Source organism: Cupressus sempervirens, chromosome 5 (assembly GCF_028749045.1).
Source record: "Cupressus sempervirens isolate cs-2001-9-10 chromosome 5, ASM2874904v1, whole genome shotgun sequence".
In the NCBI taxonomy this organism is placed as follows: Eukaryota; Viridiplantae; Streptophyta; class Pinopsida; order Cupressales; family Cupressaceae; genus Cupressus; species Cupressus sempervirens.
In genome coordinates this window covers 375,128,003-375,137,409 of record NC_143122.1, presented here as the reverse complement: position 1 = coordinate 375,137,409, position 9,407 = coordinate 375,128,003, and the positions used below count along the sequence as shown (strand labels likewise).

Below are 9,407 nucleotides of genomic sequence, written 5' to 3'. Positions count from 1 at the left end.
GGGGAAAGTGTATAATTCTCAGAGAAATCTAAAATTGAAAAAATATGACCATGTGGAAAATATTTTTTGGAATCATTAAAATGTTTAGCTTGTCGTCGTGCACCATGACAATGTTGGATATGTGGATACATTATAGGAAGAAATTTGGTCATAAACTTAACATAGGACAATTCACTCTCCTTCAATAATTTTTTTTTGGATTCATCTCCTTCATTAGGGTGATATGTCACATACTCAAACCATGAAATTGGTGTTGAATCATCAACATTCTCAAATTGTAGTGAAAATTTATGCAAATCTCCACAATCTTCACATTAATTTTTTATATGTTGTACTTTGAACTTATTTGATCTTCTAATTTATCACACAATATTATAGACTTCACAAACTATGTTGTACTTCTAAGGATGATCATATCTGGATTAAGTATCGCCATAATGTTTTTTATATGATTGCAAATATAGTTAAAATTTAACATGATTTTGACAATGTAACAAGTTTTGCATACCTTATTTATGCATAGAAAGCAAGGGGAAACCTCTCAAACATTCTCTGACATATTTTCACATCTGAAAACTCTTGCTTAAATGGTTGAAATAGTTTACTTTGTGTTATATCTAAAAATGTTTTGGATGTTTAGTTTTCACACTTGTATCTTTATCTTTAATTTGTTTAGTACCATGTCTTGGAAAAAAACATGAGAGCATGTGGTCCAATATTCAATGGTTTGTCTTTTTATATATTCAACAATTATGTCTTTTCGAGGAAGTCTACAAATATTTACCCAATTATTTCCAATATTTTCATCTAACATATTTCTCCTCCTAATATATCTTTGAATAATTCTTCTAGATATCTATAGTAAATCAAAAATTGCATGAACTCATTTTATCTATGTCAAATTCCTACTAGACATGGTAGTCATCAATGGTCTACGTATAACACTTAAATTGCCTCCTTGAGTTGTGTTGTCAATTTTGTTTAATGCATGTTATACATTTTTTCTATTGTTTGATTAAAATTATGCATGTGGATTTTCCTGTCATCTACACCCAACAACTCCAAAAAAAGAGTCATCTCTCTTCTCCTAAATAACCCGACAAATAATTGTGCTCTTTTGAATATACTTTTATTTTTGAAATATCCATCCCAATTTTCTTTGCAATGTGTTTTAATAGTGCTTTCAAATACCATATGTTTAGATGGATTTTGAATAAAAGGTAGATCCTCAATAATATCCTTAAAAAATCCTATGCCAAATGATATATTTCTACCTTGAGAATTACCAATGTGTTCCCCAACTTGAATTTTATCCTTTGGAATATTAACAATTTCTTCCCAAACTTCAGTAGGTTAGTTTTGATTACATTTTGTATGACCTTTCATTTTTTCATCTCTTTCTCAGTCATATTTCCTTAATCTACACACCCCCCCCCCCCCCCACATTACATACTTTAATCTACAAAAAAAAAGTAAAATTAGAAAACTAAATATATTAATGCTTCAATTTAAAGAATTCAAGTATAAAAAGAACTTGGCAAATTGAAAACATGCCTTATTAATGATCCTTCGTATTTTTCTTTGACTCTATAGAATTATGATCAAAAGTGCTTTAAAAAATAATTATATTCTAAAAATTAGCTAGTTTTTGTACTTTTGGTTGAATTAGATTGATTAAATGTTATTTAAAAATAGGTTTATTTATATGAACATAATCGATCATATTTAGTTAGCCCATGTTTCTGCTGAGCTGATTCTAGTTGAAACATGTCTAGTCAAAACTACTTATGTGGCATCCTATGTGACAACTATAGAAGCAAAAATAGGGGATTTTTAAAACTTATGGGTTTTGAGGTTGATTTCTATAACAAAACTAAAGTTTATCCAAAAACTAAAAGTACCATTTTCCAGTTGGAGTCAAGGTCACGGTCCTATTAATTTTATAGTGTTTTCATTAGTTATAATATTTTTTTTTTGGTGAAACATTATATTTATATTAATAATAACTAGTTCAAAAATAGCTCTAGGAGAAAAGAACCAAAAAAGAAAAACTTTGGTTATTGTCTAATACAAAAAGGATGCAAAAGAAGAAAGATTGCATCTAGAGAGAATATCTATCAAGATTAGAATGAATCTTGTCCTTTTGATTCCCAAATCTAGAACATTGTGATTACAAAGAGCCCAAAACTCATGTGAATACAATTTATTGTTTGGTGTTGGAGAAAAAACCAAGAGCCAAGTGGCAAACCAAAAACTATCATAAAAGTTTCCATCGTTGATCTTCATCCAAAAGTCCAATTGAGATTATGACATTAGAAATCCATATGGTGTAAGTGCAATCCAAGACCCTGAACTACATACAATATCTCAAAAGAACAAGTGAGATCCATAAAAGTAAAACATGTAAAATCATTGAGAAGTTGTGATTTACTATCAAGTAATATTTGAGAAGGGTTTAACATTATTCTAAATATATTCTTTTGTCATAATATTAACCAAGTTGGGGAAATCGAGGACATTAAGTGGGGAAAATAAAGAGTTAATATAAACCCCATTAGTACCCAAATTAGTTAGACAATCATCTAATAGATTGCCTTATTAGTTAGAATATGTTATAATTTCAAAATATTGTAAGTAGGTAGTTTAACATTTATAAGATGCCACTTCAAAAATGGAAAAAAACATAGTAAATCATATAAAAAAACTAAAACTTTCTATGTAGCACTAGAGGAAAAAGTCCTCTTCAAGAATATGTAATTTATTTTAAAAAAGGTGCAGATTTGATACGAAAAGTTTGGTGGGAAAAAACTTGTCAATTTTTTATAAGTCTGACTTTGAGTACTTATAATGAAAGAAATATACATCGAAAACCAATGTTTCTTTTTTCCTGCACTAGCTATACATGTCAAGTAACATATTCTATACTCATAGCAAAAAAAGACCATTCAAGCATATATTTGTTTGATCAGAATTTAACCCTATATTTTTTTTTATCATTTTTCTGTAATTAAAAAATGGACTTTTAAAAAAATCCATAAATTCTTACTCACATATATTTTTAAATTATAAGCAGAAATTTCATCCAATTTTACATATTTGATTAGTTTACATCATTTTCAAATTCTAAACACAAATTCCACTTTTATATCATTAAAGTTGGGTAGTTTCCTTGTTATCGTCCTTTTCCTTTATAAAAGGTGACACATGTTTGTATTTTTACCCCAATAATTTTTTTGAGTTTGTATATTTCTATTAATACCATCTCATATACCCCATTCATTTTTTATAATTGAATACTTTCTAAAAGGTTTATACATATTTAAAATAGTGTATTTGATTACTTCATTTTTATTTTTTCACACATAATCTATAACCTTAGTCTTTCACAAAGATGCAGTTGCTATTTACACCTCTAAAATCTAAATTGTTTAGGGATAACCCTTATAAATAAAAGATGACAAGTTCAAATCAACAAGTATAAAATACAATTAATGTTCTACATAACTAACAAATGAAGCTCCTCCCACAATATTTTTTTTTACATTCCTTGATACAAAACAACATGATCAAGTGATCCTTAGTTTATAAGTGTTCAATGTCTAAAGAATAGCTCATCAAGAATTGAACTTTCATGAATACAAAGGCCTGTCACATGTTAAACAAATTTTAGTAAATGAATATCCACTAATATTTTAGCTAAAATTAAGGATAAATTATATTTTAATGCTACAATCAACCATCAAGCTACATTTTGTGATTATTATTTTTACACTAGACAAATTACTTTTATGTTCTTGAAAAATTCCCCACCTCAAAAATAGTTTTTAACTCACAATTAATATTTTTATTTAAAAGGTTGCAAAAATATTGTCTTATGATCAAGAGTCTAGTAAAACCCATGGTTTACTATAAAAAAAGATTAAATTAACAATTCTCCATATAATTTAAAAAAATATTTCACTTTGCCATTTTGTAATAATTTTCTTATAAAACGTGCTCATCTTTTCTCATAAGTATTGTTGTATTCAATTTATGCAAATTCTAGAAAGTTAGATACATTTATTTTCTAAAATCTATAGATAATAATATTATTTCATTGTGTTTTATGTCATTCTAACATCATTTTATTATTATTATTATTTGTTAAATGAATATATTAGTATGTATGAACTTACCTATACTTGTAAAACAAGTCAATGAGGGGTTTATTAATGATATTTAAGATTTTGAGGAGAAAAGTACTAGGCCAAGCACATTCTAATAACAATGCATTCCTAATGAATCTAACCCCCTAATTATTTTTAAAGGATTTAAAGAAATGATAACAAGGGGAAATAACCCATTACCTAAATCTATTCTAATAGTTATGATAAAAATCTTGACTTTATATCCACACTTTTTGATTTAATACTTGCACTCGTTGATTCAATGTCCACTTCTTTTTTTTGTAAACATTGTACTAATAATTGTGACTTTAAAGTTGTTATTATAATGATGACTACCCATAATTGAATGAAATGTACCCTTAATTGTAAAAAAAAAAACCAATCATGTGATGCTACATTAGCCGTGTAAGTATACATGCTAGTTTTGCACAACCATTGATCTCAACTTTTTTAGGTTGTCTACCTTAACAAAAAATATTTTGATGTGACATCATATTTGAGGAGATGGCTTTGAAGCCTTAATTATAAGCAAACAACTTGCTAAGTAAGCTACTATAAAAAAAAGAGAGATTGATTTAAAAATTCCACATAGGATTTTGAAAAGTGTGAACTTAGGATGCTCACATGTACTAATAACTAATCATTTTTAGCTTTTTTGGTTCATAATTGACCCATTTTTGTAAGACTACTTAGATACCTGTCTACTAGTTCTAATAAATTTGACTACATGATCATTATAGAATCTTTAAGTAGACATCGAGGGACAATTTAAATGACCACTTTTTATCCTTCAACACTTAACAAATTTATAAGGAGCTTTGTTCTTGGCCAAAATCCCAAAATCATCTTATAAATAGTTGAGCCACATTCATAAACAAAAATAAAATATGATCAAAACATAATGTATAGTTTAAATTCTATAAAAATATAAAATTAACTATAAAAAAAACTTTTGATAAGCCTCCCCTTTGTTCTTCCTAATTGTCTAAACAACAAACTAAAACACATATCTTATAGAAGGGAACCCTCATTTAAAAAAAAAAATCCTATATATTACATCATTAAGTTGGCAATGACCACTCAATTTGCTCTTCCACCTCCCCTCTCCAAACCTCCAATGAACTTCCAAGAAATAAAATTATTAAAAAAATATAAAGCATATTGAAGAGGGTTTAATGTTTCAATAAACCAAGAGTACCACAAATATACAGTTTTTAAAAAAGTGTTAAAAAAGGGGGTTAATGTTTTAAAAAAAGCTCCAAAAAAATTAAAATTGAAAAAATGTTCATCAACAATAAAATAGTTTTGTGAACATTATAAATGATACTAATAGATAATATTCACAACAAGAAAATTAAATGTAAAAAAAAAAAAAAATACATTTGAATTTTTTAATTTTTCATTGTTAGTTATTTAGATAGAAACAACTTGTTAGTATTTTCTAGATTTAAGATATGATAACATTCACATGATAATATTTTTATAATTAAAAATTAAAATATAAATATATTTTGATAAGTTAATTCTAATGATTATTATTTAAATAAATAGTAATTATAATGATAAGTAATATATTATTTCATTATATATATGTTCCATAATATTATATGAAGTACAATTATATTAGATTTATAAATGTAAAAGTATAATTTTTTTTGGATAGGTAATTGGTCAAAGCTTGGATTTTATTGTTCATTTATTATTATTGTTAATTAATTATTATTATGTGTTAATCTCAAGTATATTTGAACCCAAGACCTCCCCGATGAGAGGCTCACAATTTACCATTGTGTTGTAGGCTCTTGCCTAATTCAATAATATAATTTGATATAATAATAATAATATTTTAAATTTAAAATAGTTAGAAATAAAATTTGATAATAAAAATTAAAACTAAATTGTGGTAATTAATACTATGCATAATTTGGGGGCACCAGATAGTAGAAATTCTAATCACTAGTTAGGAGAAAGTGATTACAATATTACTATATCTATGACAACTACTAACTAGCAGTTGCATACTTTTGTGCTTGCAACAATAAGCCGATAGGTGCTAGATAATAAAATTATTTTAAAAAATATAATCTTATGTGAACAAATTAGATTATTAATAATTTTAAATTAAATATCATTATTAAATATTATTTATTTAAATTCAATTTAACAAATATGGAATTAAAAAAAAAAAAACTCCATCAAAAAATCTATTATGAAAAATTAATAAGAGAAATACAAAAAAAAATAATATGAAAAAATAACGTTTAACAAATACTTTACTTGATTAAATAAATTATAGAAACTTAAAAATAATATTTAAAGAAAAAACTAAACTAATATAAAAAATAAATTAAAATAATTTAAAAACAAAAACCTAAATCAATTTAAAAAAATAAAAGTTAAATAAATAGAGATCACAACATGAGCTAATGTCGAGATCACAAGTAATTTTTTAAAAAATAAATAGGAAAAGAAAATGAATCTATGCTCTAATTTATCCGTCATCTCTCTTTTGTCCTATGATGGATCACAAAGTGTGATCTAAACATTGATGCAAAAACTCCAACACAATCTCTTCCAAAAATTGTTACTTACTACTAGAAAAATAATAGTTAAAAGTGAAAATTTAAAATATAATCTTATGTGAACAAATTAGATTATTAATAATTTTAAATTTAAATATCATAATATTTACTAAAATCTTTTAAATAGATAAAAAAAACTATTTATTTAAATTCAATTTATCAAATATGAAAAAAATAATCATTTAAAAAAACTACATCAAAAAATCTATTATGAAAAATTAATAAGAAAAATATAAAAAAGTAACGACGTCTCTAACAAATATATATTCTATTGACTAAATAAATTATGGAAATTAAAAAAACAATATTTAAAGAAAAAACTAAACCAATATAAAATCTAAAATCTAATCAATTTTAAAAATCAAAAGTTAAATAAATAGAGATCACACATGAGCTAATGTGGAGATCACAAGTAATTATTATTTTAATTTTTTTTTTAAAAGAGAGTTAAAAGTGAAGTGAGATAAAAATTAACCGGTAAATAATTAACTGGAAGGATTTACAATTTTCCAGCTAAACTGACAGCTTTCTTAGCGAAGCATGAAGTAAAAATATAAATCTCAATAATGTGTAGATTAAAAATTTAATAGTTATGATTCTTTCCCAGTTGACCTCGTTGAATCAGTTTTAATAAAATAATATAGTGGCTTGCCACTTTTGCCTAAAAAATAAAAATAAAAATAATTAATAATTACAACAGAATCAATTGAGTTATTTAATTAATATTTTAATATTATTTGATAGAAATTATAGAAGAATGATCATAAATATTTATAATTAAAACTAATTTTTAATATATGATATAAATAAAAAGTTGGCAATATAAATTAGTACTAATGTTTCATTTTCTTAAAATGAAAAATAATATTAAAACATAATATTATGTATTTAATTTTGAAACATTATTAAATAAGTTTTATTAATTTGATAATATTTAAACATTTAGAAAATTAAAAGTTAAAATTAGAAAAAAAAATATACAAATTCATATTCATGGCATAATTATTTTTATTAATTAGAAATTTGTATTTGTTAATCAAGTATTTAATTTTTAAACCATATTATTATTATTATAAGTCATCTTTAAATATTGTCGGGCTGAAATCGCGCTCGTATAAGAGACAAAATATATAAACATGAAATATAATTTAATATATTTAGAATGCATGAAGTGAAAATATAAATCTGAAGTACTAAAAATAACTATTGTTTTCGTTTGATCTATTTTATTACGTCGAAGGTACCCTTTCTCAACAATCCCAACTCATTTTTCTTTGCATTGACGACCTGCCCTGCTCTGTAGGTGTGCAAGGCGATGAAACCTGGTTGCTATTGCCTCTTTTCAACTCAGAGTGCTATATAAAGTGTGGTTATTGTGCTTGTCGAACAATCAATCATTATCCGAATTCAGCCTCACATGCCTCTGGCCTAAACTTTGAATTTACCTAGAGCGTCGTTACTGAATTCGGCCTCTAAGGTATGTGCATGCAAATTAAATTTACATATTCATTTAGGGGTTTCTTTTTCAGCCTTGCTTTATATTTCATCCACCCACTTAATCATGTGTAAGTTATGTTTTGTAGATTCCTCCCATTCTCTTTTAATTTTCTTGTGTTTACTTTTAGGGATAAACAACATATTGTATGTGTGATAGGCGTGACTTCTGATGTGTGTTTCACTTTTCCCAAGCTGTGATTCCTCCTTGTGACCTGCGTAGGATACAGTAAAATAAAAAAACTCAATGAGATATGAACTTATTTATCACCTGCTTTGTAATTAGTCAAGAAAGGTGTTATTTCAGACCCCCAAACAATTTATTGCTGGTAATTTAAAAAAAAAACAAAATCATTGAATTTTTCGTTGCTTCCTTATCACATGTTGTAAAATCTCCTTGCAAATTAAATCTTTGAAATTTAAGATTTCTTAGAAGTTTTAGCAAACTTGTGCACAAGTTTTCAAACATGTAAGGTATCGATTCAATCCAAAGCAGAGCTCGAAGTTCACGTATATCATTCGTACAACGTTTTTGATGAGGTTGCACATTTGCAATTTGGCGGTTCAACTTATGATTTGGCAATGACTACTGTTGAATACTTATCTATGTGAATAAAGGAATCAAAATTTGAACCACTACATAAGCTGGCAGACGTCTATAAGATTGGGAAAGGTAAAGGGGTTTTTTGCGCTGTGCAGAATTTCCACTTGTTTTGCTCAATTTACTCCAGGTTTGCCTTCCACAGTGAAGTAAAATTGTACTTTTGGAATCTTGAAGATATTTCTAAACTTTTGATGGTGGATTTGTTAATTTTGGATTCTTTAATCTCACCATTTTGGAGCCAGAGTATCATTTCGGTTTAATTCAAACTGAAATGCCCTGTCCGATGCTTGCTTGTTGAACCCACTGCTTGATTTATCATTCTGCGTTATTGGATCGATATCTTTGTCTGCCTTATAAGTCAAGACATCATATCATAATTGGACATCAAGATTTTGAATACTAAGTATCATGTTGTCAATTTCATGGGAGATTAGACAAATGTTCAAAGTTTTAAGATTAGAGTGAATCACTTCGATATGTCATCATCCAGGTTATGAAGACCATATCTATATTACATAGGTCAATGTGAAAAAAAGCCGAATTAATAGGTGGTGAAACCCA

General features: G+C 26.2%; 1 protein-coding gene across 8 annotated transcripts in view; it reads left to right on the top strand.

Moving 5' to 3' along the window:
• The first annotated feature begins 7,956 nt into the window (after positions 1 to 7,956).
• Positions 7,957 to 9,407, top strand: part of LOC149556326 (uncharacterized) — a 205,906-nt gene continuing 204,455 nt past the window's right edge. For 3 of the 8 annotated variants that reach the window (XM_089830583.1, XM_089830582.1, XM_089830576.1), the window contains exon 1: positions 7,957 to 8,225. The gene's annotated coding sequence lies outside the window, so the exon portion shown is untranslated. Of the gene's footprint in view, positions 8,226 to 8,395; positions 8,916 to 9,407 lie in introns of those variants that run through there. The other 5 variants (XM_089830577.1, XM_089830579.1, XM_089830580.1 and 2 more) reach the window with 4 other exon arrangements.